Consider the following 14,665-nt stretch of genomic DNA (forward strand, 5'->3'; position numbering starts at 1 on the left):
CCTTATCTAAAATGCTACACATTTGCAAAACTTAAAACAAATTTTTTAATACTGACTGTACAATAAGAGGGAAAAAAAAGCACTGTACCTGTAAAACCACCCTGAATGGCTGTCAGAACAGGGGGCTCTGTAATGACCTCGAAGAGCTGGCTCTCAACTTGCTCATCAATTTCAAAGAGTAAGTGGTATGTGGGGCATGGAGTGTGTGGGAGGGCTCAGAAAGACAGAACCATTTACAGTAACAGGTGGTGGGGGAACACAATCCTGAGAATTCAGGGTGAGTGGAGGCCAGGCCTAACAGGAATGATAGCTCTGTCCCCTTTCCTGTGGACATAGCATAGCAACAGCAACACATTTGCCAGACTAGCTCAGGTCATCTGTGAAGAGACTGGGCCCCACTGCCACCTGGAAGATTGCTGGTCCCCCGCAGGCTCTGCCACTGAACAGACTTTGGAAAGGGAATGGGTGAGCTTATTGCCAGAAAACTGCAGGGCCCCTCAATGGGCACAGCTCTGAACCATCAGCACTTCTGCAGCCAGAGCCTGCCTGCAGAGGAAAGGCCGCAACTGCTGCCTTTGAAGCCTGTCCCAGTGAGGGGGCCTTCCCTGCCAACAATCCTGTGGCTAGAAAAGTGACACAGCTGAGCCAGGTGAAAGGCAAGGTATAGATGAGCTTCAGAGGCTCTGTGTGTTGGGAGGAATTGGAACTGGAACGGCTTCTGTGGTGGTGGCGGTAAGAAAAGCAGAACCACCTGCGCATGGGGGACCTGCGTTTTGGAGAGTGTGGTCTCCTCCTCATCCATGGGAGTGACATGGCAGCGGCGGCCGCCTTCTCCTGGGAGGGCTGAAAAGCTAGAGTGGGTGGGGGGTTGGCATAGGCCAGAAGGCCAACACAGCGGTAGCAGTGATCTCCTTCCTAGCCATCAATTTGTCCTCAGTCCACGCGCTTCAGTGCCTTTTCAGCTACATCTGAGGACGCAGCCTTCTACAGGCATGTCAATCATTTTAATTTTTTCCATAAGTGGAAAATACCTCCATGATGTGATCCTTGGTCACATTCCTGATGAGCCTTTGGTGGGTTTAGGGGAAGGGCTCCGCCTTTTCTTTCCTTTTTATCGGTTTTATGTGTTTTGGATTTGGAGCAGGAGCACCGCCTGCTGTCATGTCTGCGCCAAGAATGGCTGGGAGATCCAGAGGAGCTGCTGGACTGGAGCTGATGTGCTGGAGCTTCCCCAGCGGCCCGTGCAGAGGACATGGAGCCCCTGCTTGAGCCTGTGTTGGCGCTGGATCCTGAGCTGAAAGTGGAGCTGGACCTACTGCTTCCACTGAAAGCCTTGCATCTCTTCGAGCTTATTTCTGCCATAGTCCTTCTTGCTTGACTCCTTAGTGGGTTGTCCATAGGTCTTTAGAGTGATCCCTGGGCTTCTCATCTGAGAGCTTTCTGCATTTGGTAGGACGAGGAGCCCTAGCTCTGGACTTTTTCTTATTTTCCTTGGCTCCTAGCAAGCTCTTCTTTTTCACTTCTGATAAATCCCCATTCTCTCCTAGAGGTGTTCAAAGTAGCAATGGCAGCCTCACTTATTTAAACTCTCACTTCTAGAGTGAGTCTGAGAAATGATCCCTAATCGATTGCAATTTAAGTCAAAGAGCAGCATCTTCCCCCAGCCACTATTTCCTCCTACTTCTCCTCATCAGCTCCCTAGTAGTGTCTTTTTAAAAGATTTTTTTTTCATTTATTTTTCTCCCTAATGGTTAACATTTTTTTGTTTGTTTCATAAAAATAAAATCACTGCTTTCTTCAACCAAGGTAATGAGGACTTTCCTGTTTCATTTTGTGAATTTCATAGTTCTAGATTAGATTATAGTCCTAGATTAAATTTAGACTTATCATACATTTGAACTAATTTTTGTGTGTTCTGACAGTTTTCTGGGGATGACTGACAAACAAGAGGGCTCTTAACAACAGACACTTACTCCCTTTTAGTTCCAGAGGCCCAAAGCCTAAATCAAGGTGTTGCTAGGGCCCTGCTCACTCAGGGGCTCTGAGGGAGAGTCCTCCAAACCTTTTCCTGCTCTGGGCTGCAGGTGTTCTCTGGCTTGTTGCAGCGTAGCTGAAGGCTTCCCTTACTTCTTTCCATAGCTTTCTCCATGTTTATCCTTTCTTGTCTGTGTCTCCTCCTCATTTTGTATCATTGGATACACAGGCTGTCCAACTAATCCAGGACGATCTAATTGGAAAGTCTTGATTTTATTATCTCCGCAAATATCCTTTATCTAAGCACAAGGTCTCTTTTGCAGGTACTGAAGCCCATGACTTAGATGTCTGTCTTGGGGGATCATAATCCAACCTCTTACATACATGATGGGAGAGAAAGTTTGTAGGTCATTATTTTTATATTTAGATAGTCAGTTATTCTATTATTTTCTGTTCAAAAGCCATTCATTCCCCATTAAATCATCTCAGAATCTTTTTGGAAAATCAGATGACCATTTGTGTGTGGATCTGTTTCTGACTTCTCTCCTCAGTTCCACTGGTCTGTATGCCAACCTCCATGCTAATACCCCACTATTCTGATTACTGTAGCTTTAATTATTTTTTCATCTCTGAGATCAGGTAATATAAATCCTTAGTTCTTCTACAAAAAATAATTTGGCTATTCTAGGTCATTTGAATTCCCATATACCTTCTACAATCAGTTTGTTTATTTCTACCAAAAAAAAAAGCCTGCTGGGATTGTGGTCAAGATTGTATTAGGTTTATAAGTCAATTTGGATAGAAAAGAAATAACATTGAATCTTGTTGAATAATTTGAATCTGTGCATATTTCACTAAAGGAAGCTAATAAAACTTAGCTTAGGTTTTTATCCATTATTATATTGATAAGAAAAAGTGTCTTAACTTTAGTCACAAGAATCAGTAGGTTGTTGGGATAGGGAGCTAAGGAAAGTTTATTAATACAGCTTTGAGTTTGCACATCCCTGCATATATGTTGAAATACTGACTTAAATCCCATGGCTGACCAGCAGGCATAGCATGCCCTTTTATGTGAAAACTCTTTGGACTATTCACACTGGCCAGTCCAGAAGCAGTTAGCACTTCTTCCTCTACTTTGTCTTCTTATCCCAAAGCTTTCTGTGATTTGCATTATCCTACCTGCTAATCTATAGCCAATGGAGATTCAAGGTAAACAATTTGTTTTCCTTCCTCAAAGTTTCAGAATAAACACACACTTGGCTCTTTGTTCCAGTGGACATTGTTGAAATTGCAATATAGCATTGTGGATGTGAAACTTGTTCCAGGATCTGTTCCCTTTTCTTGATAGCCTCTGTAATTGCTCCATAACCTAACTAATCTTTTCCTTAAGATTTCCTTCATCTCAGGAAACTACTGACAAATCTTTTTTTCCTCTGTGTTTAAGAAATTAGTGATATGAAGATTGAATAAAATCAACTAATAGGCTCTTGGAGTAGGGTGAGGGTTCAGTTGTAGAATATTCTGGCTGCAGACAGGGCAGTGTAGTGTCCAAGTCTGTGTCCAGGGGAGGGCAAGGAAGGGCTGCATCCTAGCTGGCTGTGTAACTACAGGTGGGTGCTTCAGGCAGTGGAAAGGCTACTAAAAGATGAGAGGTAGAGAGAGTTTCTGCATGTCCACTGGTTAACATGAGAAGGAGCTGGTCAGCAGGTTATTGGGACATGAGTCAAGTGAGTTTGAGAGGATGAGTAAACTTGGTGCTCCACATAGATGTGGGAAGATCAGGTCCCTGTGGATCCGGAGGGTTCCCAGGAAAGAGTTGTCTCCTATACAGAGGTGCTGTGAGTAGGCTTTCTGTTAATCATCCCCTCTCAGCTTATGGTGATGAATCTGATTATGGGTGCCCTTTATGGGAACTTGTCAATGATATTGCCTAGTTAAATCCAAGTAACTTTCACAGAGTGGGCACGTGGCTCCAGAAGGTACTTATCAAGGATCTGCAGCCTTATGGTGCTAGTATTGCAATGCAGGGCCAGGAGCAAGGAGGACGTAGTGGTGCCCTCAGTCTTGCTCCTTCAACAGTGCTTTATCTGCCAGTTGACTGGTAAAACCAATGGCAAACTAATCATACCCACAAGAATCAGACATTGCTGAGAAGATGTCTGAAATACAGATTTATATTCCCATCAGGAACAATGCACCTTGCCCTAAGATGGAGATAACCCAAGTTATATTAAAAGAGCCATAGGGACTAAGAGCATGGTATTGACCTTTACATGGACACACAGACCCATGAAACAGAACAGAAAAAACAGAAATAAACCGATAAGCAACTGCTTCTCAACAAAGGTGCCAAACACATACCTGGAGAAAGGATAGTCTCTTCAACAAATGGTACTAGAAAAACTGGATAATCACATGCAGAAAACTGAAGTTTGACTCCAATTTCTCCTCCTGTCCAAAAAAATCAGCTCATAATGCATTGAAGACCTTGATGTAGGACCTAAAAACTCTTGAAACTGCAAGGGGAATGTGTTTGGGGAACTTTTTAAGATTTTTGGCACAGTCAGTAATTTCCTGATAAGATCCCAAAATCATAGACAACAAAAGCAAAAAAAAAAAAAAAAGACAAATGGGATTACATCAAACTAAAATACTTCTGCACAGCAAAGAAAGCAATCAGCAAAGAGAAGAGACAACCATCAGGGAGGGAGAAAATCTTTGCCAGCTGTACATCTGAAAGAGGATTAATATTGAGAATATATAAAAACTCAAAACCACTTAATAAAAAAATATATCAATAAAATGGTTTAATCAGAATAGGCACTTCTTTGAAGAAATACAAATGTCCAATAAATACATGAAAAAATGCTCAATCTCACTAGTCATCGGGAAAATACAAATAAAAATTGTAAGATTCTATTATATCCAGGTTAGAATAGCTATCTATTATAACAAAATTAATCTAAGATATGGAGAAAAAGGAATACTTATACACTGTGTGTGGGAATGTAATTTAGTATATCCACATTGGAAATAGTTTAGAAGCTTTTCAAAAGGAAATAGAAATTGCATATGTCTCAACTATCCCACACCTGAGTATTTATCTGAAGGAAATTCAGTTGGCATATAGAGATAGCTGCAAACCTCTGATTATTGTGGCATTGTTCACAATAGCTAAGATAAAGGATCAACCTAAGTATTCATCAGCATGGTAATGGAGAAAGAAACTATGGTTACATGTGTGTGTGTGTATACATATATACACACACACATACAGGTGTATGTGTAGTATGTATGTATATATATATATATATGTATGTATATTTTATATACATATATATTTTATCTTTTCTATAGTATATATATGTATATACATATATATATTTTTTTCTTTATATGTATACACATCTTCTTTTAATTCTTTTTTATAATATTTTTTAGCTCTCAATGGACCTTTATTTTTGTTTATTTATGTGTGGTGCTGAAGAACATGCTAGGCAGATGCTCTACTACTGAGCCACCACTCCAGCCCTATATAGCATAGATCATATATATATATATGACTATTGTTTAACCATAAAGAAGAATGAAGTCCTGTCATTTGCCTCAAAGTGGATATAGAACTGGTTGTATTGTGTTAAATAAAATGACACAGAAAAGCAAGAAGACAAGTCTTTCATGTTTTTTCTCAAATGTTAAATTTTAAAAAAGAGAGATTTGAAAGTAGAAGAGAGATTGCTGGGGATCAGAAAAGGTGCTGGGGGAGGGGGGGAGGTAGTATGAGGGCAATGTATGCATGTGTGGAAATATCACAGTGAGTTCGATTTCTGTGTACAATTATTATGAGATAATAATTATAATAAAAATAAGTAGATAAAATCTGGCTCCTCCAAAAAATAATGAAATAAAATCTCGGCTAAGGGAGGAGAACCATACATAAGAACAAAGAGAAACAGACTCCGTCTCTAGAATCCAGGTACCCCAGAGCACTCTCATGAGCTTGTTGTTCACCTTAATACAAAAAGCCCCTCATGCCAATGAGAACTGTGCAAGGATTCCACCCTGCCCTTTGAGAGATGTTGAGTGTCATCCACACTCAGGGAGGTGCCAGCACTCTGCAGATATCCTTGATGTATTTGATGACAGACAGAGGGGACCCAAAGGAGAAGCTGCTGCTTTACAGAGGAGAAGGGTGTGTGTGAAATGTCCCTCCCTGGAAAGAAAAAAGAAACAAATAAGGGTGAAATCTCTGGCTCCATTCAAAAACCCAGTAGAGTACAGAGAAAATGTCCCTCAAATGTATTTTTTGCCAATTGCCACCACTGAGCCTCACCTTCTTGAGGAGCTACTGTTGCAGGATTGCAGACTGTGCAAAGGGTCACCTCAACCCTCCTGTTTGCTCCTACTGCCTTTTAAAACCACTTTGAGCAGATACCCCAGAGGTTAGCTCAGCGACCTCCCTTCTCTTGCTGTTTTTATGCACGTATTCCTCCAGGATCAATGTTTGGAGTTTGGGATTTGCTAATGATATTGTATATTGCATTCTGGTAGGTATTTCTCATATTTTATAAACAAACTAGAGAAGGAAACAGAGCCAGGAGCTCTTTGGAGTTCAAATCCACAAAAATTAAAACAAAATTTATCAAGTGTTCATATGCCATAATTTACATACAGGTTAAGCATTACCAATCTGAAAATCCAAACAGAAAATGATCCAAAATCTGATATTTTGTGAACATTAGAGTAATGCTCAAAACATTTTAGATTTTGGAACTTTTTAACTTTTGGATTTTTGAACTAGGCATGTTCAACGGGTAAAATCTGAGGAAATATTCCACAATCAAAAATTCTGAAATACGAAACAATTCTTGTCCCAAGCATTTCTAATGAGTTGCTCCACTATATGTTTTTAGAAAAACAATTATTTTCTCACATTAATGTCTGTGCCATTTTTTTTAGTGAATTAAAAGCTAAAAGTCACTTTGTATCAAGGAGAAAAATCAAGCAAATTAATGAGATTTTAAAAATACAAGTTCAGGGGCTGGGGCTGGGGCTCAGAAGTAGAGCGCTTCCCTAGCACGTGCGAGGCCCTGGATTCAATCCTCAGCACCACATGAAAACAAATAAATAAAAGAATAAAGGTATTGTGTCAAACTACAACTAAAAAATAAATATTAAAAAAATACAAGTTCAATCTTATTTTGTTATTTTTTTCATTTTAAATCATAGGCATATAAGAGAAATTATTAGAAAATAGTTTCATGATGCAAAAGGCTAGATTCTATATGATGGTCATAGAATAGGGCCAAACGTGAATGGGCTGTGTCACATGTTTTCTCCTAATGATGAGACCAAAGCACCACAGTCCCCAGGCTGTAAGGACAGTGAATCATGTACTCAAAGTTTAAGAACTGACATACTGCTGTCCTGGAACATCCAGTGGTCTTGTTATGGTAGGCATAAAATCTACAAGCCATCTAACTTTTTTTTGGTGTGGGAAAGAAGGTTCAGCAAATTAAACCCAGGGGTATTTTATGACTGAGCCACAACCCCAGTCTTTTTTATTTTTAATATTTTATTTTTATTAGAGTCTCAGGATGTTGCTTCTGGTCTCTAAGTTGCCAAGGCTGGCCTTGAACTTTTGATCTTCCTGCTTCAGCTTCCTACTGGCTAGGATTATAGGCCTGCCATACTATGCCCGGCTCATCTAACTAATTTGACATTCTGCAATTGTGAAGTCTGTAGGGAAATCAAACAGATCCATTTTGATGACTGTAGAAGATAGTGTCACTGTTCACATTCATGGTTTTGGTCACTCTGTTGAGATTTAAAAATGACCAAAATGGGGCTAATTGTTAAATTGAAATAAATTTGTCCTAAACTTGTCTCCATACTTGCATGATGAATTTGTCCCAAAGTAGCCTCCGTATATACGTGATCTGTAACCTAGCTTGCTATGCAAATGAACTGTAATCCATTAAATGGTAGGGGGGGCGTGGGTGTTGGGGGCATGGCGTGGCAGGCGTGGCGTGGGGGCGTGGCGGTGGCTTGCCTCTTACCAAACAGCTAAGTTTCCACTAATCACAGCAGAGCAGCTCCAAACAATCACTGATCTGACTATACGCAAATGGTCAGAAGCTTACTGCGTCCAATCAGGTGGTTTCAGTTTGGCAGTTCCTTTTCTTTGGCAGTGAGTGTAATCTGCAGAGGTGGTGCGGTTAACCGTCTTTGGTCCCAAGTGCAACACTGTGCTAGAACCTTATTTATTTATTTATTTATTAATCAAGCTTTGCTAAATGAAGAGTTCTCAGTTTTTAATTCCCGTTAGGAACCAACTGTGAGAACCTGCCTGTGTTCCTTATGTCACTTGGCGGAACTCAAAGACTGTTTTCTGACCATCTTTGCGCCATCTAGGAGTAAAGTAAGCTATAGTACCCAGACACAGAAGAGGCTGAGTTGGAATTAACTGCTTTTCCACCATAGTGTCAAAAGTTAGACCACAGCTTGAGAGCCCTGGGGTGGGGAGGGAGATGGTGACAGCAAGAATACTACTGATGAATAGAGTTCCAGAAGATAACTGTGAGGACCAACCAGGGGAAGTACAGGTTTGAGTCCCTGAAAACCAGACAGCATCCTGTGGGCTCAGGGAAAAGCAGCACCCATCAAGTGACATTTTCTTGCTCTTTTACTCCCAGGGTAGCTGCTGGACTTGAAGTGGTCAGAAGACAAGACCACTGGGCCTGTCTGGCAGAAGATGTAGTTGTGCCAAATGCAAAGGTACAAGTCTACCTGCTGCTTGCTTGCCTGGCTCTGCAGAATTCCACCAAGCCTGGCTGTTCCTAAAAGAAACCTCCTGCTTCAGAGCAGTGTCCTGTTTTGACTATGAACCTGGGACCAGCAGTATAATTACTACATCCAGACCTCATTTTGTCCCTGAAGAGAACCAGTACATTTTTCCTTATGTGAACATAAGCAGGTAAGCCATGGGGACCCTAGATTTAACTGAAGGGCTGGAGACTTTAGCACTCAGGAGCAGTTGTGCATAGGCAGTGTGAAGAGAACAAAGTCAGTTTTGAAGAACTCCATGAGTGCAGCTTGTTCGCAGTCAAACAGCAGTAACTGGGATTACAGAAAACAGTCCTCTAACACCAAGGTAAATTAGTAGAAACACGTTAATATATTCAAAATAGTTGTTTGAAAAATTACTTAAAAGAATATTTCTTTTTTTTCTCAGAACTGTAAATCTTTAGTGTGTATTAAACATTAGCTTTTGTGCTAGAAAATTAATCACTTAATTCTTGGAACAATATTCCACAATTGTGTGTCCTTTGTTTCACAAGTAAAAGTTGGCAATTATGCAGTAGAAATAAAAATAATGAAAATGGAGCTGGTGTTGTGGCTCAGTGGTAAAGCACTTGCCTAGCACGTATGAGGCACTAGGTTAAATTCTCAGCACTGCATATAAATAAATAAAATAACAGTTCATTGACAAGTAAAAAAGTATTTAAAAATGATAATATTAAACTCATCTAATAGGAATCATGCAGTGTTTTAATATTATAACTCATTTCCTCTTCACTGCAACATTATTAACATTCTTTCTCATGTTAGGAAGTGATTGTTGGAGACACTGAGTGTCTCCACTGAAATGTGAAAAGTATAACTGAAATTTGGAAAGTTTCTTGCACTGCAGAGACCACAGTGCACAAAAGAAATTCATACACCTTATATAGTTTTTCTTCATGTTAGAAATAGGTATGAGAAGTGTTCCTGGCAGCAGATTATGGTAGGAATATAAAAGGATAGTGGAATGTTCTTGCTTGCAAAGTTTCAGGAGGATTCCTGAGCTGAGAGATATCTGTCTTGTGAAGCAGCTATTGGGAAAAATGGTAGATTGTGAGAACATCAAGGAGCAGGTGGCAGCAATTTCAAGTTTTGGACAAAGAGTAAAGGGAAGAACTGCATACATAATGAGAGTGAATGAGGGTGAGAAAAGCTAATGCACAAAAATGTTCCAGACTCCAGGACTGTGCCAGCCATGTTCCCTAGAAGAGAGCTTAGCATTTTCTAATCCCCATTCACTCTGGCTGGTACAGCATTATTTTATAGCTTTCTGGGCATTAGTTTCACCTGTGTGGTTTACATAACTGTGGTTTCATGGGTGTGAGATGTGTGGACCACATGTTTATGGGGAGATGGGTGTTCTTGTCATGACAACTCAGCCCAGGGAGGGGCACCCTAGCAAACCTTTGAGTAACCACAGAGGCCTGCACCTGTTTGGAAAATGCAGCAATCCATATTGGCCCCAGAAATAATTACAGCAATTGATTGTGTTAAAAGAGTGGTTGTGAATGTGACCGACCTTAGAGAAAACAGGGGGAAGCCATTGGGACTGTCTGGAGCTGGATGTGTCATACTGTTAAGGTAGTGAGAAGGACATAAAGTGTAGTTATGTCTGGGAAAAACTTGGAGGAACTTTTTTTTCTGTGGGATTTCTATAGAAGTCAAAGTGCTTGACATTGTCAACAGCATTATAGTCTATTGAAGGGGAATTGTTCTTAAGAGATAACATTGTAGAATACCTCCGTGTTTTTGTTTTGTTTGGGTTTGCTTATTTGCAATACAGCTTTTTCCCTTAGAGTATGAAGAAGGCATCACATATTTTACCATTCCACATTATCTTCTGGAATGCCTGATTTGTTGAAGTCAGTGTGAAACCTGTGTTAAATAAAAGTCTGTTCCAAATTGAATTTGCAATAGATTCTAAATATCATTTAGAAAGTCATCTGTGTATTTAAAAAAAATCACTTCAAGGTAGGCACAGTGATGCACACCTGTAGTCCCAGCTACTCAGGAGTCTGAGGGAAGATGATTGTAAGTTGGAAACCAGCCTCAGCAAATTAGCAAGACCGTCTCAAAATGAAATAAAGGGGCTTGGAGTGTAGCTCAGTGGTAGAGCACTTGCTTATACTAGGCCCTGGATTCATTCTCTAGTCCTATGAAACAAAACAAAACAAATTACTTTATTTGCAGCAAAATGTGTTAATGTGAAAAAATTTAAAAGATGTATTTTTGTTATTTTCTTTAATATCTTACTCTTTTAAAAAATATTTATTTATTTGAATTAGGTATACATGACAGCAGAATGCATTTTGATTCATTGTACATAATTGTGGCACAATTTTATATTTCTATGGTTGTACAGGATGTAGCATCACACCAGATATGTAGTCATACATGTACCTAGGGTAGTGATGTCCATCTCATTCCACCACCTTTCCTACACCCATGCACCCTCTCTACTCTCCCTACCCTTTGCCCAATCAAAGTTCTTTCATTTTTCCCATGCCTCCCCCACCCTCTTTATGGATCAGCATCCACTTATCAGAGAGAGCATTCAGCCTTTGATTTTTTGGGATTGGCTTACTTCGCTTAGCATAATATTCTCCAACTCCATCTGTTTACCTGCAAATGCCATAATTTTATTCTCTTTTAATGCTGAATAATATTTTATTGTGTATATACACACCACAGTTTCTTTATCCATTCATCTATTGAAGGGAACCTAGGTTGCTTCCACAGTTTAGCTATTGTGAATTCAGCTGCTATAAACATTGATGTGGCTGTGTTACTATAGCAGACTGATTTTAAGTCCTATGAGTATAGACTGATAGGGATAGCTGGGTCAGATAGTGATTCCATTCTAAGAATCCCTAAGGAATCTCCATACTGCTTTCCAGATTGGTTGTACCAATTTGCAGTCCCACCAGCAATGTATAAGTGTGCCTTTTACCTCACATCCTCACCAACATTTATTGTTGTGTGTATTCCTGATAACTGCCATTCTGACTGGTGTTAGAGGAAATCTTAGAGTAGTTTTGATTTACATTTCTCTAATTACTACAGATGTGGAACATTTTTTCATATATTTGTTGATCAAAGGCATATCTTCTTCTGAGAAGTGTCTGTTCAGCTCCTTAGCCCGTTTATTGATTGGGTTGTTTGTTTTTTGGTGTTAAGTTTTTTGAGTTCTTTATACATCCTGGAGATTAGTGCTCTGTCTGACATGTGTGGCGAAAATTTTCTCTCAAAATGTAGGCTCTCTGTTCACCTGATTGATTTTTTCTTTTGCTGAGAAGAAGCTTTTTAGTGTGAGTCTATCCCATTTATTAATTCTTGATTTTATTTCTTGTGCTTTAGGAGTCTTGTTAAGAAAGTTGGGGCCTAAAGTGACATTATGAAGATTTGGGCCTAATTTTTCCAGTTCTCCCAGCACTGTTAGTTGAAGAGGCTATATTTTCTCCAATGTATGTTTTTGGTGCTTTTGTCTAGTATGAGATAACTGTATTTGTGTGAGTTTGTCTCTATGTCTTCTATTCTTTAACAGTGGTCTATATATCTATTTTGGTACCTATACTAAGCTGTTTTTGTTACTATAGCTTTGTAGTATAGGTTAAGGTCTGCTACTGTGATGCCTCCTGCTTTTTACCTCACATCCTCACCAACATTTTACTTTGGCTATTCTGGGTCTCTTATTTTTCCAAATAAATTTCATGCTTGCTATTTCTATAAGGAATGATGTTGGGCTTTTAATTGGAATCACATTGAATCTGTATAGCGTTTTGGGTAGTTATGGCCATTTTCTCAATATTAATTTTGCCTATCCAAGAGCATCGGAGATCTTTCCATCTTCAAAGATCTTTCAATTTCGGGCACCGGGCACCGCGCGCAGGGAGGCGGGGTGGGCGACCTCGGGGCCAGGCTGGGCACTGCACGCCAGGGGAGGCCGCACGGAGGTCCTAGCCTGGAAATCTCTGGGCCCTCGTGCCCGCGGGGGCAACGCAGACCGAGGGCACCGCTCGCCCATGGGCACCTGTCCACGCCTAGGTATCCCCCGGCGAGGGCACAGAAACCACCTGCTCACCACGCCCTGATGTTTTGCACAATATTCTAAGGTCGTTCTCAATTCTCCCTACCGATCGCCTGGGTCTAGGAATTGAAGGAGGCCCAAGAATTAGTGTAGTTTTGATGTTGGGCAAACCGAAGCACAGAGGGCTTGCTATTCGGGTCTCTGGCGGGGCAAGCTCTGCCCATTAAGGGGTTCAGCTGTTGCAAAAATAATTGGTAATAATGTCAAGAAACTACAGAAGTTTGCCTCCACAGTCAAGATGTGGGTCTTTGAGGAAACAGTGAATGGGAGAAAACTGACAGACATCATAAATAATGACCACGAAAATGTCAAATATCTCCCTGGACACAAGCTGCCAGAAAATGTGGTCGCCGTCTCCAATCTCAGCGAGGCTGTGCAGGATGCAGACCTGCTGGTGTTTGTCATCCCCCACCAGTTCATTCACAAGATCTGCGATGAGATCACTGGCAGAGTACCCAAGAAAGCACTGGGGATCACCCTCATCAAGGGCATAGACGAGGGCCCCAAGGGACTGAAACTCATTTCTGACATCATCCGGGAGAAGATGGGCATTGACATCAGTGTGCTGATGGGCGCCAACATTGCCAGCGAGGTGGCTGCGGAGAAGTTCTGTGAGACCACCATTGGCAGCAAAATCATGGAGAATGGCCTTCTCTTCAAAGAACTTCTGCAAACCCCCAATTTCCGAATAACTGTGGTTGATGATGCAGACACGGTTGAACTTTGTGGTGCTCTTAAGAACATTGTGGCCATGGGAGCTGGGTTCTGCGATGGCCTCCTCTGTGGAGACAACACCAAAGCCGCCGTCATCCGCCTCGGCCTCAAGGAAATGATCGCTTTCGCCAGGATCTTCTGCAAGGGCCAGGTGTCCACAGCCACCTTCCTGGAGAGCTGCGGGGTGGCCGACCTGATAACCACCTGCTACGGAGGGCGGAACCGCAGGGTGGCAGAGGCATTCGCCAGAACCGGGAAGACCATTGAAGAATTGGAGAAGGAGATGCTGAATGGGCAGAAGCTCCAAGGACCTCAGACTTCTGCTGAAGTATACCGCATCCTCAAACAGAAGGGACTCATGGATAAGTTTCCATTGTTTTACTGCCGTGTATCAGATCTGCTAGGAAGGCCGACCTGTCTCAGAGATGCTGTCCTGTCTCCAGAGCCATCCAGAGCACATCTAACAGGAATCACATAAGGGGCTGGGGAAAGTCCTGCCTCTCCCTTCAGTCTTTTGGGTTCTTGTGAAAACCAACACTTGGCAACAAGAGATTTGCCCGATTGTGCTCCCAACACGGACATGTATGAATTGTTACAGGTTCGTTTTTGAATTACGAGAGGCAGTTCGTTGGCTCAACTGTACAGGGCAACAACTAAACACACATGTGGGCATGTGTGTTCATTTCTCATTGTGTGGGTGTTTCTACTAATCAATATTATACATCCTTTTTAAAGATCACATTTGAAATTTCCCCACTGTGGTACTCTATAAGATTGGGACTATCTCAGCTAAATTTTTTAGATGTACTTCACATGTATTTGAGTGGATGAATTATTTTTTTCTCCTTCTTTTGATGATAAATTTAACCAGCATTAAAATGGTTGGTAGGATGAGGAAGGGAATGTGTTCAAAGATCACCGTATTTAACATTTAAACACTATCTCAAACCAGCATAATTAACTTACTTTGATTGTGGGTTGGTGTTTTTTTTTTTTTTTTTTTTTACAATTAGATAATTCACTTATATACTTCCCCTCTTGCTGCAG

The 14,665-nt window shown here is 40.9% G+C and overlaps 2 pseudogenes; one reads left to right on the forward strand and one right to left on the reverse strand.

Moving 5' to 3' along the window:
• Window positions 1–471: 471 nt before the first annotated feature.
• Window positions 472–12,841, reverse strand: LOC113193482 (uncharacterized; annotated as a pseudogene).
• Window positions 12,842–13,096: 255 nt separating this feature from the next.
• LOC144251464 (glycerol-3-phosphate dehydrogenase 1-like protein pseudogene) lies at window positions 13,097–14,153 on the forward strand (annotated as a pseudogene).
• The last annotated feature ends 512 nt before the right edge of the window (window positions 14,154–14,665 follow it).

This window comes from Urocitellus parryii (assembly GCF_045843805.1).
Source record: "Urocitellus parryii isolate mUroPar1 chromosome 13 unlocalized genomic scaffold, mUroPar1.hap1 SUPER_13_unloc_8, whole genome shotgun sequence".
Classification (NCBI taxonomy): Eukaryota; Metazoa; Chordata; class Mammalia; order Rodentia; family Sciuridae; genus Urocitellus; species Urocitellus parryii.